Source organism: Mustela nigripes, chromosome 7 (assembly GCF_022355385.1).
Source record: "Mustela nigripes isolate SB6536 chromosome 7, MUSNIG.SB6536, whole genome shotgun sequence".
Lineage (NCBI taxonomy): Eukaryota > Metazoa > Chordata > Mammalia > Carnivora > Mustelidae > Mustela > Mustela nigripes.
In genome coordinates this window covers 49,504,426-49,523,919 of record NC_081563.1, presented here as the reverse complement: position 1 = coordinate 49,523,919, position 19,494 = coordinate 49,504,426, and the positions used below count along the sequence as shown (strand labels likewise).

The window sequence follows — 19,494 nt, the reverse complement described above, 5'->3', positions numbered from 1 at the left end:
GCTTGTCGTGTTCCTGTGACCGGGCTGACTGTGGCAGAAAGGAAAGGCTTCTGGGGCCAGTTATCAAAGAAGTGAACTCGGGATCAGGACGGAGACCCCAGTTTTGGGCGGGAGCAAACACATCTCCTTCCTTGGGGACTGATGTGGTAAGGGGAGGACTGGTCCCTGAGAGACGTAACCTGGGGCCTGGGGTGGGGTGACAGAGCTCCAGCCTCAGGGCCTCTATATTCTCTGGAAAATGGGAGATAAGTTATCTGCTGCTCCTCAGGGAGCAGATGGTGGCCCAGCCACGGGAGGACTGGACAGGAGGACAGGACAGTGCTTAAAATTTAAAGTAGCTATTGTGGGTAAAGCTGCAAACCTCGAGGAGGCCCTGAGGGTAGTGGGTGGACCGCTGTGAGGGCTCCATAGGCCGTCTGTGGTGGTGGTCTGCTCAGCCGAGTCTTCCCCAGCAATTTTCAGCAACCCTGGACCCTGAGCATAGGGCCTGCAGCAAGTGAAGGAGAGAGGGCGCCGGCAGACTGGGGGTGTCAGAGTGGGTGAGGTCTGAGGCCGTGTGGGGGGAGGGGGAGCAGCTGCTGCCTGTGTGTCTACCCATTCCAAGGGACCCCCTTCCTTCCCACTCCCCACCCCTCCAGGGCAGGAGTCCCAGCCCAGCCCAGGCCTGTGGGGGGTGGAGGGTGGCTAATCAGGGGACACACCCACGGAGTATTTCGTAAATTATTCATTGACTCTGCAGAAACCAAAATAAACAAAAAAAAAATCCAAGTCTTTATCACTTCCTTAAAGCCCAAAGGCGTCTTTTATCCCCAAAAGGTCTTCAGCTTCTTTACCTACCTGGTTTACCGAACTTGTTTGCTGTTGTCAAATAGGAAAACTACTCTCGAAGGAAGATATTTAAGATACGTGTTTTTAAATCCAGTCCAGGCTGTGATTATCGTGGCGAATCATTTATTTGCACAAATCCAAGTCTTTCCTACCCTTTTTTTTTTTTTTAATTTTATTTGTTTATTTGATAGTCAGAGATCACAAGTAGGCAGAGAGGCAGGCAGAGAAAGAGGGGGGAAGCAGGCTTCCCGCTGAGCGGAGAGCCCCATGTGGGGCTCGATCCCAGGACCCTGGGATCATGACCTGAGCCACAATCAGAGGCTTTAACCCACTGAGCCACCCAGGTGCCCTTTCCTACCCTTTTTAAAAATATATATATTTTTTAAAGATTTAATTTTTTTGAACTGTTTTTAGGTTCACAGTAAAATTGAGAGGAAGGTACAGAGATTGCCATGCATCCCTGCATCCTGTATCCATAATCTCCACTATTATCAACATCCTTTATCAGAGTAGTATATTTGTTACTGTTGAGGAACCTACCTATTTCCTACCCTTTTCTAAAAACATTTTCATCACAAGGGATCGAAACTCCATTCTTCGTGATTCTCTGCCATACACCTTTCTCCCAAAGTGTGTGTGTGTGTGTGTGTGTGTGTGTGTGTGTGTGTGTGTGTGTGTGTGTTGGGGGTCGGGGAGGTGGTATGCAAATAAAGTTCAACAGAAGGAGTGGTGCGCAGGTCCCTAGGGGGAGTAACACTTAGTAACCATCTCCTTAAAACTGGTGTCTGTCAGCCTAGGGTGGGGGGGGCAGCTGACACTCAGTGTGAAGAGGGGAGGCTCTTAGAAGCCACTTGGAGACCAATGTGTGCCCCCCCCATATCTGGGGAGGGTCTTCCTTTCCTCTATGCTCTGCTGCTTGCCCCGCTCTGGTTTTTTCTAACCTCAACGAGCAGAAGAGCTTCCCAAAGCCTCAAAGAAACTCTCATTCGTTGGGCCCCTCAGCCAAGAGTGTTTAAGCACCTGCTGCATGCCGAGACCTGTGGCAGGAGGAGGAATGTGAAGGTCTCTAAGTTCTGGACCCTCCCTGGATGGTCTGCTGACACGTGCCTTCAGCTCCTACTGGTTCCAGGTCCCATAAATGCCTTGTATATTATTATCTGAATACCAGAATTAAAAACTTACTTTTGAACCCTGAGCAAGCCAGGGACAGCTGTGCCCTCCAGGGACCTGGCAGAGTGCACGTACCACACAGCACGTAGCTGTCAGGGCAGGGATGGAGGCGTTGCTATGGAAACTGCCCAGGCAGCCTTTCCACTCACAACTTCTAGGTTCCCTTTTCAGCACTGTTCATTCCAAGGAGACACACACAGAGCTGTCTCCTCTTTTTTCTTATCTCTAGGAAGCTACAGAGTTGAGGAGGGGTTGTTGGCAAATACAGTGGGGAGAGGCTGCGCAGAGCCCGGGTAGGAAAAGAGCTGGTGGGTGATGGGGCTCCTGGCACACCTGTGGGGCCATGGCTCCTGCAGGTGTTTACAGCTCTGCACCAAGACTGGTGGCTGGTGAAGCCCCTTGTAGCTGATTGCATTACACCACACCTGCTGCCCGGCCCTCTCCCTGCCCCTGCAGGCTGCAAGGGATTTAGGAGCAAGACCGGGAAGAGCAGGATTGCTTTATTCAGACTTGCTCAGTTTCCCTGAAGCCAGGAGCAATGAATGGTCTGGGGACTCTGAGGCAGTACACTATCGTGGAGAGAGCACTGGAATTGGAGTCAGCGGGCCTGGATTCTGGCCCTAATTCTGGCATGGTATGACTGTAGGCAAGTCATTTTTACCCTTCTGGCTCATGTTTGCTCTGGAAAATGACAGGACTGGTAAAGAGCAATGATTCCAAAGCGCTGCATCAGATTTATCTGCGTTCTTTATTTAAAAATGCAGATTTCGGGGAACCTGGGTGGCTCAGTCAGTTAAGCATCTGCCTTCAGCTCAGGTCATGATCCCAGGGTCCTGAGATTGGGCCTAGTCAGGCTCCCTGCTCAGCAGGGGGGTCTGTTCCTCCTTCTCCCTCTCCCTTCCCTTGCTCATGTTCTCTCTTGCTCACCCTCTCAGATAAATGGGTAAAATATTTTTTAAAAAAGTAATAAAAATGCAGATTTCTAAGCCCAATCCACCGATCCCTATTAAATATGTCTGAGGTGGGCCCCAGGAATCTGTATTAAGGTGAATGTAAATTCATTTCATTTGGAGAGTCTGTTGATGTCCTCGAGGTAGTTACCGGCACCTCAAAAGCAGCCACGCCAGGACTGTGCATCACTGAATAAGATGTAAATGTCAAGTACACTCAGATATTGCAGGGACTATCCTAAGAGTATGTTATTCGATTATTCTCAGGCCTGTATGGCAGTGATGCGACTTAACCTCATATGTAGTGCCTTTTAGTACAAAAAAAAATGACCTTCACAGAAACCCTCTTAGGAAGCATAACTTGAAGGGTGTACTTTTTAGCATCAGGAATGAACAGGCATGCATACAGCCTCTCTTGGGTGACTGTTACCTACCAGCTGTCACACCAATGCTGCAAGAGGTGTGGGGGAAGCAAAGAATAGGATTCCTAATGCTTTCCTGAAACTTTCCTTCCTTCGCTTTAGCAAATCCATTCCCTTGGTCTTTCCTGACTCTTCGATTTTTCATTTATTTTTTTGACAAACGTGGATTGAATGCATGTATACAGCCAGACTCTGTTACGCACTTGGGACAACAAAAAAGGACAGGGTTTTCGGCCAACTACAGTATGGAGTCATGAGTGCTAGGAGGGTGCTCTAGGAGTACCTGGGGGGTGGTTCTCTACTAAGGTGGGCTCCTACATCTTCTTGCCTTTCTCCTGCTTCTGCGTATGTGCATTTCCAAATCTCAGTTATATGCAGACAGAATGGCGTTTACTAGAAAAAGGTTGGAGCAAAACTAGGTTGGCATGACAGCAGACTGGATGGATTGAGGAAAAGAAGATTTTCCTTGGCAGGAATAATCCCTCAGTTGGTGACGAGATGTTCAGACTAGCATTCAATCAGCGTCAAGAAGATCTGAATAGCTCAGACAAGATGACTATCCTGGCAGGCAGGTGAAAATTAAACAAGTAGTTGTGTATTCCATGAATTTGGCAGTGGTTGTGTGAACTCACCCTTAGGGTTCTGAGGCATAACGAGGCATACCCAGGCATAACTAGAGGCATAACTAGTGCCTTGTCCAGAGAGGGTGGGAGACCGGGCAGGGCACCCAGGCATGGACAAAGACATGGGACACGATGTGGCGGGGGAGGAGAAGGGGAGGTGGGCAATGAGAAATTGTCTGAAGAAATTATATTTGTGTGGCCATCTGAAGAATGAGTAAGAATTAAACACAGGAAGAGAGGAGGAGAGCATTTTAAAAAGAGGAAGCAGGGGTGTCTGGGTGGCTCAGTGGGTTAAAGCCTCTGCCTTTGGCCCAGGTCATGATCCCAGGGTCCTGGGATCCAGCCCCGCATCGGACTCTCTGCTCAGCAGGGAGCCTGCTTCCTCCTCTCTCTCTGTCTGCCCCTCTGCCTACTTGTGATCTCTGTCTGTCAAATAAATAAATAAAATCTTAAAAAAAAAAAAAAGAAGCAGAATGCAAACACCCTACAGAAAAAAGACTGTCAATGCTTGCAGCCTGAAGAGAATCAACAGCTTCCCCTTCTGTGGAGAATGAATACGATCAAAAAGTAGATTAAAAATATTTCCCCACTTATTTACCAATTTTTATGCTCTTTGTAACTTTCTGTAGATTTAAATTTTCATATAGTATCACATCCCTTCAGCCTGAAGGGCTTCCTTTAATGTTCCTCATATGTAATTTACTGATGATAAATGCAGTTTTCATTTACCCGAAATATCCTTATTTTACTTTCAATTTTAAAGAATATTTTCACTGGATACAGATTTCTATTTTAACAGGGTTTTTCTTTCAACATTTTATGGCTACCACCCTATTGTCTTCTGGTCTCTATTGTCGCGGGTGAGAGATTAGTTGTCATTCTTATCACTGCTCCTTTGTATGTAATGGTTTACCCCTTTTTGTGGCTTTTAAGATTTTCTCTTTCTTTGATTTTCTAAATTTAAATGACAATGTTGTTTTCTTTGTATTTGTCCAACTCAAGTGTTGCTGAACCTCTTACATCTATAAATTGATATTTTCAATAATATTTGGAAACAATTTTGGTCCATATTTCTTTTTTTTTTAATATTTTATTTATTTATTTGATAGAGAGAGATCACAAGTAGGCAGAGAGGCAGGCAGAGAGAGAAGGAAGAAGCAGGCTCCCTGCCAAGCAGAGAGCCCGATACGGGGCTCAATCCCAGGACCCTGAGATCATGACCTGAGCTGAAGGCAGAGGCTTTAACCCACTGAGCCACCCAGGTGCTCTTCTGGGGTTTTATTAGAAAACTAGGGTTCTCTAAATTGGTGGTATTAAACTTCAGACTCTTTCTCCTCAGTATCAGGCAGCTATTGAAATCTTTGTATGGACTTTCAGTCTTTTAAGTTGTTGCTTTCTGCTGGATTTCTTGGATTCTATCCCTGAAATGTCCAGTTCAGAAGAGCCATATCTTAGTAGTAAGAATTCCATCCCAAGACTAAAAGCTATCGATTCTTGGCCTTTTGGCTAAGATCACGTGTAGTATCTGTTCTTATCAGTTTTATATCTGCTACATCTTCTGTCAAAGAATAAAAGATAAATTCTAAGATTAAGAGAAAAACAACCTAGCTATATAACAGAGCCTGAATGAAGTCTCTAAGTGATCCATTAGCAATTTAACTGCCATCTAGAACACAACTCAACACTCTCTGGAGTAAAATAACTAAGTTGTCCAAGGGTTTGAAGGAAATTTTTACACAGATTTTGGGATTCCTTCTCTGTGACTCCCTCCTTTCCAAGATTTCCCTTCTTGAACATATAGCTGCTTTGGTAGCCCTAAATTCTGACTTTTCACTTAGCTAAGTAGGACTGATGCTTTCTGTTTGAGCTCTGTTTCCATTCACCACAAAACACCATCCTTAAGGAGAAGATGGGTAAATACAAATCTAATCTAGTGTGTTATCCTTCTTTTAAAGGTCAAATCCCCTTCAGTCTGTCCAAAACTGATCTCCAGTGTCTTCAAACAGTTGTTTAACATTTTTTTGGTCTAGGATCTTTAATTATCAACAGGAGGATTAATCTAATATCCCATTATATCACTGGTACAGGGATTGATGGAAGGTGAGTTCATTTTTGGCATCTGACTTAAAGAGTTGTGAATCCAGGGGCACCTGGGTGGCTCAGTCATTAAGCATCTGCCTTCAGCTCAGGTCATGATCTCAGAGTCCTGAGATCAAGCGCCAAATATGGCTCCCTGATTGTCAGGGAGCCTGCTTCTCCCTTTCCCACTCCCCCCATTTGTGTTCCTGCTCTTGCCGTGTCTCTCTTTGTCAAATAAATAAATAAAATCTTTTTTAAAAAGTTGTGAATCCAAAGAAGAAATGATCAGAATGACTCAAATGTCTTATTTGGATCTAAGGGGAGTATAAGAGCAAAATATGACCTTTTCATAGAGCCTAGAGTCAGGACTCAGGATTATGCCAGCAGAGACCAGTTAGAAGGCTGAAGTCTTTAAAAAAAATTTATTTATTTATTTATTTATTTGACAGAGAGAGAGAGAGAGAGCACAAGCAATGAGACTGGCAGGTAGAAAAGGAGGGGGAAACAGACTCCCTGCCAAGCAGGGAGCCTGATGTGAGATTTGATCCCAGGACTCTGGGATCATCACCTGAGCTGAAGGCACTCAGGGGTCCTGAAGGCAAGTTTTTATGTAGGCATGCCTTGAAGGCTCATTTTACAGTGGTGGCAATGGAAACAAGAGTGGAGTTGGAAGATTTAGCTGAACAAGGGGACAGACTTGGGGTCTGATTGAATAAGGAGGACAAAGGAGTGGGAAGAGCTAGAGACAACCCCTCAGTGTTGAACTTGGAGATAAAAGAATGACACTGGTCTTAAGAAAGGCAAGGAAATTGGGATGGGTTATTACAGATGACAATACCTGTGAGTAGTTCTCCTGCCAAGAGACATTTTTGGGATTAATTAGGGTGGAGTGGTGGTTCTTTGAGGGAGAAGTTGTAAAGAGAGACAAAGGGAGATCCAGGGTCTGGTCCTTGTCAAATACTGGCATTTAGAGGATGGAATTAGAGAGTGGAATCTTTAAGAGATCCAGGGGAAGGATCAAGAGAAATGGAAGGAGATGAGAACCAGTTAAGAAGGGAAGTTTAAGACTAAAAAAAAGAACACAGACTCAAGAAAAAGAATAAGGGGGCTTAGACAGTGGTAAAAGCTCTGGAGCCCAAGTTGGAGTGAGGCAAGAAAGTGCATCATAAGCAAACTGGTAACCAGTGGTAACATGGTAAGGGTAGTTTCTGGAGAATAGTGAAAACCGAAGACATTATGGAAAGTTAAGGAGAAATGAACTTAATTACCTAACAATGAAAAAGTTATCTGCCTTTAATACAATTGGATTTAAAGACCAATCTCTGGTCAGACCCTTAGTAGCCTTTGGTCTTCCCAGAGGTGGTTGCAGCTGTTCCCAACTGGTTTTTAGTGGCAGTTTCAGCCCTTTGGGGATTGAGCATCCAGAATAGGACTTGACTCCTGGGACAGAGAGGGATGAGCACACAAGGCGAACAGTCTACCTTTCTCTTGTTTGGAAAATAAATGACTCCCATCCCAGAATTTTAATTTGGGCTTTCCAAACATTTAGCGAAGATGTTAGATAACACCTAATTGTACACCTGTCTTCCTCAAAGCATTTGAACAAGTTTCTCCTAGGATCCAGATTGGCTGGAGATAAGGCAGAAGGGAGCCTTTGTTCCTTAAGCACCATTTTCCCTTTTCCAACCTTGGCACCAGCTTTTGTACCTGGTCTCAGGGAGGGGCATGGTTGGCCTAGAGCTGGATGTGAGCACAGCAGTCTCTGGGCACTGATTAGTGAACCCCTCTCAAATGGATAGGCTAAAAAATGGATTAATTGTGGAGAGAAGATGGGTAGACAAGGGTCAGGAGGAGATGAGGATGCTCTCTGGAGTCTGGTTTGATGAGTGGAGAGTCCATTAAGCAATATGGAGAATATGGGAGAAAAAATGTGTTTGGGGAAGAAGATTTTGACCTCAGTTCTGAACTGTTTGTTTAGAGTTCTATGAGATATCCAGGCGCTGTCCAATACTCATCAAACTCTGTAAGTCTAGAGTTCAGAAGAGAGTTCAAAGGTGGAGGTAAAGAGTGAAGAGCGACTGGGGTATAGGCCTTTGGGCTTGGCACCACTGGATGCTTGGTGGATTTTCTCTAGTCTTTCCAAAGTTCTTCCCACAGATTAAGGAATGCCCAAAGAGACCTAGGTTGAGAACTACTCAGAACAAAGCTTCCCAGCTGAGAATCAGGATACCTGGCTCAATTTCAGTTCAACTGTAACTCACTGGGTGAGGCTAAGAGCTTGTCGTTTCTGGGACTGAGTTTTCTCAGTATGAACTGAGGGGCTTAGCTCCTGTCGTTCTCCTCCACTGGCCCCTATGTTTCCATAACAGTGTCTTACAGTGGTCCTCCAGGTGAGGTAAGTTAGGAGGAATGGGGGCAACTTGCCAACATATAGTCAGGCCTCAGAGTTCTAGAAGGAAACTTGGACGGCCTCTTTGAGGTCCATGTGGGGGACTAATCATTTTTACCAATCATTTTACCAGGCCAGAGGAAAACACTCTGCTTCTCTCAGGTTGCTTCATCCTCACAGCCACCCCCGCTCCCATTTTCAAAGGAGAAGCAGAAGCCTTGAGAGGTGAGACACTTCCCTGAGCTCTTACGGCTTACAGAGTGAAGGAATCAGAACCCAAATCTAGGGCTCCCTCATTCCGTATCGATGCCCACCAACAATAGGGATGAGTGAATGCAAGGCTAAGAGGGGTAGTGGGGCAAAGGGGGAATTTGAGATAAAAACTTTTCTTTTACTCTGAGTTTTGTAAGCATGTTTTGATGTTGTATAGATAAGTAGTGATAACAGAAACAAGATTTTTAAAAAGTCTTCTCAAAGAAGTTCTCCGTAAATACTTAAAAACCTTTCTTTAAAAAATTCCAGTCTTTTTTCAGTGAAAGGAAAGGATCATTTGACTTAATGCCAGTGTAATGACAGCTTCCAACTTCTAGGACCAATAGGGGTCCTGCCCCAATCTCTCTCCTCCCTCCAAGCCAAGCACAAGACAGCACAGAAATTAGGATGGGTCTGAGCTGGTCCTGGGCAGGAAGGTGGTTAAGTGTCCCAGTGGTAGACTGTGGAGGGCTGGCTAAAGCATGACAGGGTGGTGTAGTTGGTATTACTTTGTGGGAAACCACAAAGGTCCACAATTAATCCATTTTTTAGCCTATCCATTTGAGAGGGGTTCACTAATCAGTGCCCAGAGCCTGCTGTGCTCACATCCAGCTCTAGGCTAGGTCCTTGCAAGAAACAAATGCAAGATTTAGCACGTACGACACACTTAATAAGTGGTAGTTATTATTCCTTCACTCTGTAAGCCGTTATATTTGCACACTATTGTTTTTCAAAGTATTCTGCAGGCTGGAAATCCCAGACAATGCAAAAGCCAATGGATATGAGACTGCAAATGGGTCTAGGATAGAAGGGACCCCATCCATGGTGGCAGGGGAAGGGAAGGTGCTATCACTGCCATATCCACAGAGCCTGGAAAACTACCTAGCACATAATAAGTCCTCAATAGATATTTATCAACTAAATCAATGAATAAATAAAATCAAACCAAATCCACCTCTCTCCGCAAAGATACAATACAACATGCTGGTTAAATATAGACTCCAGAGCCAGACTGCTGGGGTTCCAGTCCTGGTCCTAACTGGCTAGGAGAGCTTGAACAAGCTACTGAACTATTCTATGCCTCAGTTTCTTTATCTGAAAAAGAAGGGATGATTATAAAACTAACTCCTTCAGATAGTTATGGTGAGGCTTAGGTGAGTTAGTCTCTGGAATGTGTCTAGAACATTCTCTAGCACATAGGGAGAACTAGATGGTGATTTGCTATTATCGCTTTGAAAAGCATTTGCATTTTTTTTAAGATTTTATTTATTTATTTGAGAGAGAGAGAGAACCAGGAGGGTGAGCAGCAGAGGGAGATGCAGATTCCCCGCTGAGCAGGGAGCCTACAACAAGGCTCTATCCCAGCACTCTGGGATCCTGACCTGAGCTGAAGGCAGATACTTAATCGACTGAGCCACACAGGCACCTGCGAAACATTTGTATTTTTTTTTTAAGGGTTTTATTTATTTACTTGACAGAAAGAGAGAGAGATCACAAATAGGCAGAGAGAGAGGGAGAAGCAGACTCCCTGCTGAGTGGAGAGCCGGATGTGGGGCTTAATCCCAGGACCCGGAGATCATGACCTGAGAGGAAGGCAGAGGCTTAACCCACTGAGCCACCCAGGTGCCCCAGCATTTGTATTTTTAAAAGACTCCAAAAGCAGATGTATTTAAGATTGCCTATAGCCCCAAAGAATGAATCATTAATGACCGAATTCCAACATTTCTCAAAATCTACAAGAAAGGCAATGTTATCTAAGACCCTGTTCAGGATCTCTTTTGCTGGGACTGACAGGAGACCTAGAAATACTGCATCAGTAGGGTGGTTTTTGGTCCGAAGCAGCAATTGAAATCACTAACCTCTGTCTCCTGAGAGGAGAACCTTGAGGGTTGGCCACACCACCTCTCTGGGAAGGAAGGAAGAAGGAGGTGACTCAAAGTGGCACAGAGCCCACCTGCCAGTACCACAGCCTGCACCTTGCTGTTGGGCCAAGGCTTGAGAACTTTTCACGGCACCAGAAACTTGCATGAATAGAGATGTTTCTTCCTCAGGTGGGAATCTAGAAATGAGGACAATTTCACTAAGAATATCACAGGCAGCCAGTATCAGAAGTTAGGAAGTCTGGTAGAGAAATGTTCTTTTCTATAAACCCTACTTGCAGTGAAACGTGTTCCATCATTTGTACTGGTCCGAGCTCAGTCAGGGAAGCTGAACACAAGGAACATCGTAGAGCAAGGAGTTTGTAGGAAGTAGACTGGTTCACGGTTGTGGGAGAGACTGGGAGAGCACAGGCCTGAGAAGGAGATCTGAAGGCTCACAGAACAGTCACTGACCAACTGTAGTGCTGGTAGATGAACTGAAACTTGCAGGGAAATCTAGAGGCTTGGCATACCTTGCCACTGGACTTACCCTGCCAAGGGGGCTGGTGTGGAAGTCTGTGGAATGTGGGGGGTTTGGCATGGCATTGCTGAGCCGGTTTGAAGCAAGATGTCTGTCTGGTGGTGGGAGCTGGCGTCACTACCGGTCCATGGGGCTGGTGATAAGGGCAGAGAGCTGGACAAAAAGCTAGTCGAGGGGTGGGAAGACTGTCTGTCCCTCTGTGGGCAGCTCTCCCCTCTTCAAAGAGAGACTGCTGAGACCCATGACCAGATAGGCAGTCAAGGAGATTTTGTGAGACAGAGTTCCCAGCACAGCCAAGGCAATGACAGAACATTCGAGTACATGTGTCACCAAATATTATTCTTTATGGTTCCTTTTTCTTTCAGGCATTCGAATGTGTGAAAACCATTCTCAGCTTGTGGGCTCCAGCTATCGGAACGTAGGCAGCAAGCTGGAACTGGCCCATGTGCCGTAGTTTGCTACCTCCTGCTTCTGAGGATCCTCCTCTATAAAGAGTAATTTTTATCACTGATTAAGAAAGCAGGAAGTGAAGGGTTTGAGGTATGTTTGGAGACATTGGCAGTAACTGCTGTATTACTACTACTATTACTATAACACACTAACTTCGACATTTCAGTGGCTTACTGTAAGGGTAGTTCTGCTACCACGCAATCCAAGCAGGTGTTCCTAGGGAGTCGATGGCTCTCCTCCAGAGGGTGACTCAGGAACCTGAGCTCCAGCCTCCTGGTGGCTCCATTACCCTTCAGTGGATGGGGAAGACGAGAGGATGGTGTGCTTACTTCTCAACTGCATCAGTCAGAGGGGGCACACACAGTGGGACAACATTTAGACATCAAGGAGGGTGTGGGGGGCACTGATCGAGACCGTAGGTGCTCTGTTGTGGAAGAGAGTCCAAGGGTGTTGGGTTCTCGACAGTCCCTGCCACATGGGTGGGCAAGAACTTGGGTATGGATAGGAACGTTGATTAAGGGTGACTCTGTGAACCCAACTGAGGACAGAAAGGACATTCTTCTATGAAATTTAAAGCTAATAATCAGGCCATATGCTCGGCACACAGGGAGGGCCAAGATTTCCCTCAGAAAAGTACCCTGTGGATACCAAGGGGAAGCTTCATGTATAGGTCGTGAAGGCCTCAATGTTCTTCACACAAAGGCAGGACTGTAAAATATTTTATTTGGAAGAGCTTCAAAGAATTTCGACCAATTGCCTGCCTGACATACCATTAAAAAACCATGAACTATAATATTAAGTAATGTAACCTCCTGTTGAACCTTCCAAAATATAATCATCTTAAAATGTATTTCCAGGGTTGCCTGGGTGGCTCAGTGGGTTAAAGCCTCTGCCTTCAGCTCAGGTCATGATCCCAGGGTCCTGAGATCGAGCCCTGCATTGGGCTCTCTGCTCAGTGGGGGGCCTGCTTTCTCCTCTCTCTCTCTCTGTCTGCCTCTGCCTACTTGTGATCTCTTTCTGTCAAGTAAATAAATAAAATCTTAAAAAAAATGTATATCCAGGTGATTCAAGGATTTTCAACTCTGGCACTCTTTACACTTTGGGCCAGATAATTATGTTGTGGGGGCTGTCCTTGGCACTCTTGTTGTTAGTAGCTTTCCTGGTCTCTCCCTATTAGATGCCGGTGGCATCCTCTGCCCCCCTCTGCAGTTGTGACAATGAAAAATATCTCTGGACATTGCCAAGTGTCTCCTGGGCAAAACTGCCCTGGGATGAGAATCACTGAGTAACTGAATGAAAGAACTGAGTACAGCTATCGACAATGAGCCAGCTAAATGTAGGAACAAACATAAAGGACAATGTTGATCCTAGAAGGGTAGGTTTTGGGTCATGCTTTGTGACAACAGTTGGGCTGATCTGTTAAGACCTCTCGGTAAAAGATGACACTTGCTCAGCAGCATAGACAAGAATAGCTGCCTTCAATACATTCCCTTCAGTTCCCAGGAGCAGGGGGGCATTCAGCTACACATTCCAAAGTGGTTTCAGGTCAATAATATAAAGCAAATAAAATATAAGGTATGGGATTGGGGCTAAAATATGCCAGAATTAACCTGCTTGAAACCATTCTCCAATCAGTCAATTTGTTCCTACCAACTCTGAGCCTGGAGGTAGCTTGAAGTCAGAGGTTCCAAATATACGAAGGTCCCAGAGCTCTCGACCTTTACTGTTCTCTGGCTGCAACCTCAAATGCCAAGATATGATGACTAAAGGTAGAAAGCTGAATCCATTTCCGAGTGCATGCTCTACAGAAGAATGGAGAATGCACTCAGCCTCACAACTGAAAGGAACAAACAAAAATGGCTGGTTATCTTTGTCATTATTATTACTGTCATTATTGTGATAACAATGGGCAATTGCAGAGTGGCTTGCTTAAAGCTATGCAAGTTGGACGTGTAGAATATTTCCCTCATCTTGTCCTGCTCTTGCCCTGGCTCATGGAACTCCACCCCCTGGGCTTTTAAATGTTCCCTCATCTCTGTTGATTTGGCTTCAGGAGGTCCGAGGTGGGTCCAGGAACAGGTACTTTTTTAGGTCCCCCCACCACCAACTGGTTCTGACAGGGCCAACAGATTTGCGGTTCGTTACCATGAGTTGTGCTTGGCTCACTCCTCACCTGGCTCCAAATTCCGGCAGTTGCCAAAAGAGGTAAAAAGCAGATGTTCTTTGAAGCCAGGACTTCATGTCCACAGACGGGGAGTCTGGCATTTAGTAGTAACACGGGCTAAGAGGGGACTTGCCAGAGTGAGGAGGGGACAGAAGGGACAAGTCCAGGAAAGGCAGAGCCTAGCAGGCAAAGTGAAAAATGCAGTTTGGGCTCAGTTCATCCAGCTCCTAACTGTGAACTCAAGGCACCAGCTCAGAACCAGACTCTTCGAGGGAGGAGTGGAGCCTCATGGCGGGGAGTGGTAAGTTTACTTAAGGTAGACTTTCCTGTTGTCAAAACACCTGATAGGGTTGTTGCACGGATTAAAGAGAGTTAATAAATACGAGGATCTTAGAACTGTGCCTGACACACAGTCAACTCTTAATGTGTGTCTTTTGGATTAAAATCCTTTGCCCCATTGGACACCCTCGTTCCTTCCATGACCTCCTGGTGCCACTGGTTCCTGTCACAAACTCTCTTCCAGTTCTCTTTGTGGGTTGCTTCCATCTCTCCCCCTGCTTCTCCTACCCCAGAACCTTCAGCCTTTGCTCACACTGGGCACTGGGAAGACTCTGTCCCATCAGGCTCCTTTCAGCCTTTCACTGCTTTAGTGCAGATGGGGTGGAACCCACTGCTGCTCTGAGACCAGTGGACCTCGCACTTGCTTCTGGGCTTGAGCTAGTCATGGACCTGGAGAGCCTGATGGGCAAACCTATGGCAGTGATGAAAGCAGGACTTGAATGACTGAAAAGCCATGGGGAGGGGAGGGAAGGAAGGAAAGCAGAAGGGATGAATTAGGAGTGTTGCTGAGGCTGTGGAAGAGGCTGGTGACAGTGGCAGAGGGTCTGAGAGCCAGCCTGGCCAGAGCTATAGCAGGTCTTTGCCACCCGATGGCCTCTGGGGCCTTTTTGGGCATGTCAAGGAAAGCTCAGGTGGGAATCTAAGGTGGGATGGGGGAAACCCATTCTGGAGAGACAATGATGAAAGGTGCGCTGAGCTGGGAATATACCAGACATGTAGTCACTGTTGCAAGGAGGGACTTGATCCTGGCTTGCTCCTGATCTGGACCCTTGTACCACAGTGTGGTCCTGGGATTGGCACCTGGGAGGCTGTCAGCAGAGCTGGAGCTCAGGCCCTGCTCAGACCTGTGGAATCAGAAACTCTGGGGTGGGGCCCAGGAGCCTGTTGGAACACACTGTCCAGTGATTCTGATGCTGCCCATGTCTGAGTGCTTCTTAAACTGCAATGAGCTGTAGAGAGATGAGGAACCATCCTTTGACCTCCTGATTCTTAACTGATGCTTGCTGATAGCAAAATACAGAAAGCTCAGTCCGGGAAGTGAATGACCTGCCAAACCAAAATTACTGTATTATTTATTCCTTTATTTAACAGATGGTTTTTGGGTCGGGCATTGTTTTAGCGCGGTGGAAATAACTGTGAACAAAAGAGACAAGAATTCTTGCCCTGATAGAGCTACCATTCTTGCGGGGAGTGCGGGGGGGGCAATCTTAGTAATTAAGATGAGATATAAACTATGTAGTATTTAAAAGGTGAAACGTGCTAAGGAGAAATGGAAAGCAGGGGTGGGAAACGGGCAATGTAAGGGTGGGAGGGGGGAGGCAGCGAGAGCATTTGCTGGTTCAGACCAAGTGGCCAGAGAAGGCCGTAGCACAAGGGAGCAGTGGAATAAAGTCATGCAGCAAGTGAGCAAGGAACCCTGTGCACCCCTGGCGGAAAGTCATTTCCGGCAGCAGGTACCGCGCGTGCGCACAAGAGCTACCGGCCGGGTGACCGTCGGCAGGGAGGAGGCTGCGGGAAGCGGGCAGGGACATCTTACAAGTAGAGCAAGGAGAAGAGCTGATGAGGTTGTGATCACCGTCAGATCACCCGGGCCTAAATGGCCTTGGGAGTGCTCAGGATTTGCTGATAATCATTTATCTTTGGCTCTACCTACCTTTGCCACCATTTTTTCCCGTGACTCCAAAGCGTCTCCCCTGTCCCAAGCTCCTCTTCTCCTTGGGCTGTGAAAATATTAATGAGAGTTATTTAAACCTATTGCACACTCCCTCCGTGCCACACCCTTACTATCATCCACATCTTACAGATAAAGAAACAGGTTTCTTATCCCAGATCACACAGTGAGTGGTGGAGACGGCTTCCAGGCCTCCAGCTCCAGGGTCCGCACCCCCCCCCCCCCCCCCCGGGCTGGATGGAGCCCACACTTCCCCACCATCTGGTCTTCTGTGACCACCTGTCAGGGTGAGGAGGAAAATGGTGGAAAGGAGAGGAGGACTGGCAACAGGGCACAGAGGTGATGAGGAGAGAATGCCTTGAAGGTGAGGATTTTGAGCTCCCTGCATTTTCTGTCCCAAGGTATTTGGCAGGGGCAGTTGGGACAGAGTTGGGGAGGGTACACGTCTACCAGAGAAAAAGCTGTTAGAAATGGCAGACAGTTGACTGTTATTGTCAAGTGACCATTCAGGAAATGGTCAACCATGTTGTGGTCACAACTGTGAGGCCATTCACCATGTGGGAACAATAGATTCTGAAACCAGAAAAGCAGAATTTCAGTCTTAACTTGTGTTTTTTAAACCTTGAGCAGGGGATGCCTGGGTGGTTCAGTTGGTTAAAAAGCTACCTTCAGCTCAGGTGATGTTTCCAGAGTCCTGGGCTCAAGCCCTGCCTTGGGCTCTTTGCTCCGCAGGGAGTCTGCTTCTCCCTCTGCCTCTGACCCTCTGCTTGTCCTCCCCATCTCTGACAAATAAATAAATAAATAAATAAATAAATAAAAATGTCACACAAGAACAAGATATTATTGCAAAAGTTGGCCAACCTTCATTAGAAGGTCAGTTGTGACGTGAGAGAATGTTGCGTGCCACTTTTACTGAGGCAATGGTGCGGCTGCTTTATCCTTGAGCGCTTACAAGTGGGTATTTGAGAGATTTATTTGCAAAGTTTGCTCCAGAGTAACTTGCTGGCAACTCAGTTTTTCCTACCAGGCATACCCAAACATCCATGGCAGCTATCTCTGGAGAGCAGAGTTAGAGTTAATTCTTACTTTATTTTTATGTGGTTCTGCATTAAAAAAAAAAAAAAAAAAAAAAAAAAAAAGCACAGACATTTGAGTGAGGAGGATTTGGGTAACCACAAGAGGCCAGGTGTGGTTGGAAGGTGGGGTGTGTGGGGAGGTCACAGATGGGGCAGGGGAGATTCTGTTTGTGGAGTCATTTTTTCAAAGGCTCTATAATGCTCTGTCCCAGCTTGAAGCAGTCTGTCCTGTCTCAAAGTGTGCTCCCAGACCAGCAGCACTGGCCTCACTGGAAACTTTCTAGAAATGCGAATTCTGGCGCCCCTGGTTGGCTCAGTTTGTTAAGCATTTGTGTTGGGCTCAGATCATGATCTCAGGGTCCTGGGATCAAACCCCTCATCGGGCTCCCTTCTCAGTAGGGAATCTGCTTCTCCCTCTTTCTCTGCCCTTCCCCGCTGCTGTGTGTGGGGCCTCTCTCTCTCTCTCTGACAATTAAATAAAGTCTTAAAAAAAAAAAAAAGAAATGTGAATTCTCAGGCTCCATCTCAGACATATTGCATCAAACTCTGGGGATAGAGCCCAGCTCTGTTTTAATAAAGCACCAGGCGATTTTGAACATGGTGCATGTTGAAGCCTGAAAACCCCTGGTGTAAAGTATTCCCAAGTTGGGACAAGGGTCTCTGCCCCCAGTGAGCTAGCAAAAAAGAGCCAGTTGCCTCCATTATCTATTAGCCTTTTGTGCGGGTCCCCTGGTTTGGCTCTCCCAGCTATAGAGATGTCCTTTTCCTTTCCCTAACAGCAGTGAGGCGAGGACGTGCCTCTGAGTGACTAGTTGGGGTTTTACTTACTGGCAGAGAAGTGTCTGGGAGGGACAGGCTTCCCAGTGCTTTCTCAAATGAGTTGCTTCTCTCTTTGAGTTAAAAAGACCCATAAGTAACCCAGAAGAGGTCCTCAGAAGACGCTGGGTCCTCTAGTCCTGAGGTGTTACAATGTGTTCCCTGAAGGTTCTCTAGACCATGTGGCTGCTCCCTGCTTGTTCCCATTATCTGAGGACAGAGCCTCCCACCTGGCCTCCCACAAAACAAGGAGGTCAGGGAGACACTGAATTGCTGTGAATCCCTCAGGGCAGCCCAAAACTTCAGATGTAGAAGCCATCTCTGCTTCATCTCTACCTACTCTGCTCCCCAACTACCTGGTATTATAACCATCTCTGTATGTCTTGTCTTCCTTAGAGTCTAATGTGCTTAGCAAATAGCAAAGAACTCAGTTCATAATAGTTACTATTATTGCTGCTGTTGTTGTAATTTTGTATTAAACAGGAGAAGAGGGGAAGGGCACCCCAGGTAGAGAGAACAGTGGGGTCGGTGACATAATTTTGGGGTCCTGGAGCAAAGTGAGAATATGAGGTGTGGCTAGGGAGCTGGGAAATCAGTTCCCCTTCCTGTCGGTCCACTGCCCCGAGCCATATGTGATGGTGACCCCCAGGAGATTGCAGTCCCTACACAGGGACATGTTTGGATCCTGGATCAAAGAAAGGTAAGGGGAGAGGCTCCCACTGAGTTACCTGCCAAAACACATCACCAGGGCACAGGTAGCCCAGGGGCAGGGATGGCTGTGACCATGGCTGACAGGGCTTATGCCCAAACCTGACCCTCCCCACTCATACCCCTGGGCTGCAGCTCGGGCTGGAGGGCAATGGAGGACTGACTCAGTTGTCACCCAGGCAGAGGGTAGCAGATGTCACAGAGTGGGAAGGGAGATATTGGGCTGTAGGGGCAGGGAGCAGGTGGCCAAGAGGTGGGACCACATATGGGCAGAGGCTCTAAGCGCCTGTCATACCTTTCATTGCCCCACTGGACTTCACTTAGAAATTCAAAGAGACAATTAAGAATTTCAAGAGAGCCTTTACAGAGCATTGTACTCCAACACGGAGCCCTGTGAATGTGGAGACTTGTGTGACTGCGCTGGCCGTGTGCTCATGAAGACAGTACGGTGGGGTAGAGTATGTAAAGAAGTGGAATGTTAGGGGAACTGCAAAGTGACACATTGTAAGAAAAAAGAAGTTACTTTTTGAAAAATTTATTTAAATTCTAGTTAGTTAACATATAGTGTAATATTGGTTTCAGGAGTAGAATTTATATATACAACTCTCAGTGCTCATCACGACAAGTGTCCTCCTTAATGCCCGTCACCCATTTAGCCCACCCCCCACCTCCCTCCACCAGCCCTCAGTTTGCTCTCTATCCTTAAGAGTCTCTTATGGTTTGCTTCCCTATCTCTAAGAAAAGAGTGAGAGTTCATACTGAGCTGAGGAGGAGTGGGAGGTAAGGATAGAAAGGCTGATACGAACATAATATTTAATAGGTAGGCAAAAGGAGAACCATAAAACTTTCATTTTCAAGTTAAAATATATAGTAATATAGAATTGATACAGAAAAATTTGAAGCATAGGACTATATAAGTTTCCCAGGGTTGCTGTTACAAATGGCCACAAACTGGGTAGCCTAAAGCAATAGAAAGTTATTCTCTGTAGTTCGGGAAGCCAGAAATCCCAAATCAAGGTGTTGGCAGGTTGAGCTTTTTCTGGAGTCTCTGAGGAAGAAATAGACTGATGTGTCTCTCCTATGTTCCAGTATGTAGGGTTTGCTGAAAGGAATTTTCAAGCAAGAAAGGTGATCTGCTGAGGGACAGTGGTGTGTT

At 46.4% G+C, this 19,494-nt stretch overlaps 1 non-coding gene across 1 annotated transcript; it reads left to right on the top strand.

The window, feature by feature from the left end:
• The first annotated feature begins 5,479 nt into the window (after positions 1–5,479).
• Positions 5,480–5,675, top strand: LOC132022949 (U2 spliceosomal RNA). Its single transcript, XR_009405830.1, has one exon. It is a non-coding gene; the product is annotated as a U2 spliceosomal RNA (small nuclear RNA).
• The last annotated feature ends 13,819 nt before the right edge of the window (positions 5,676–19,494 follow it).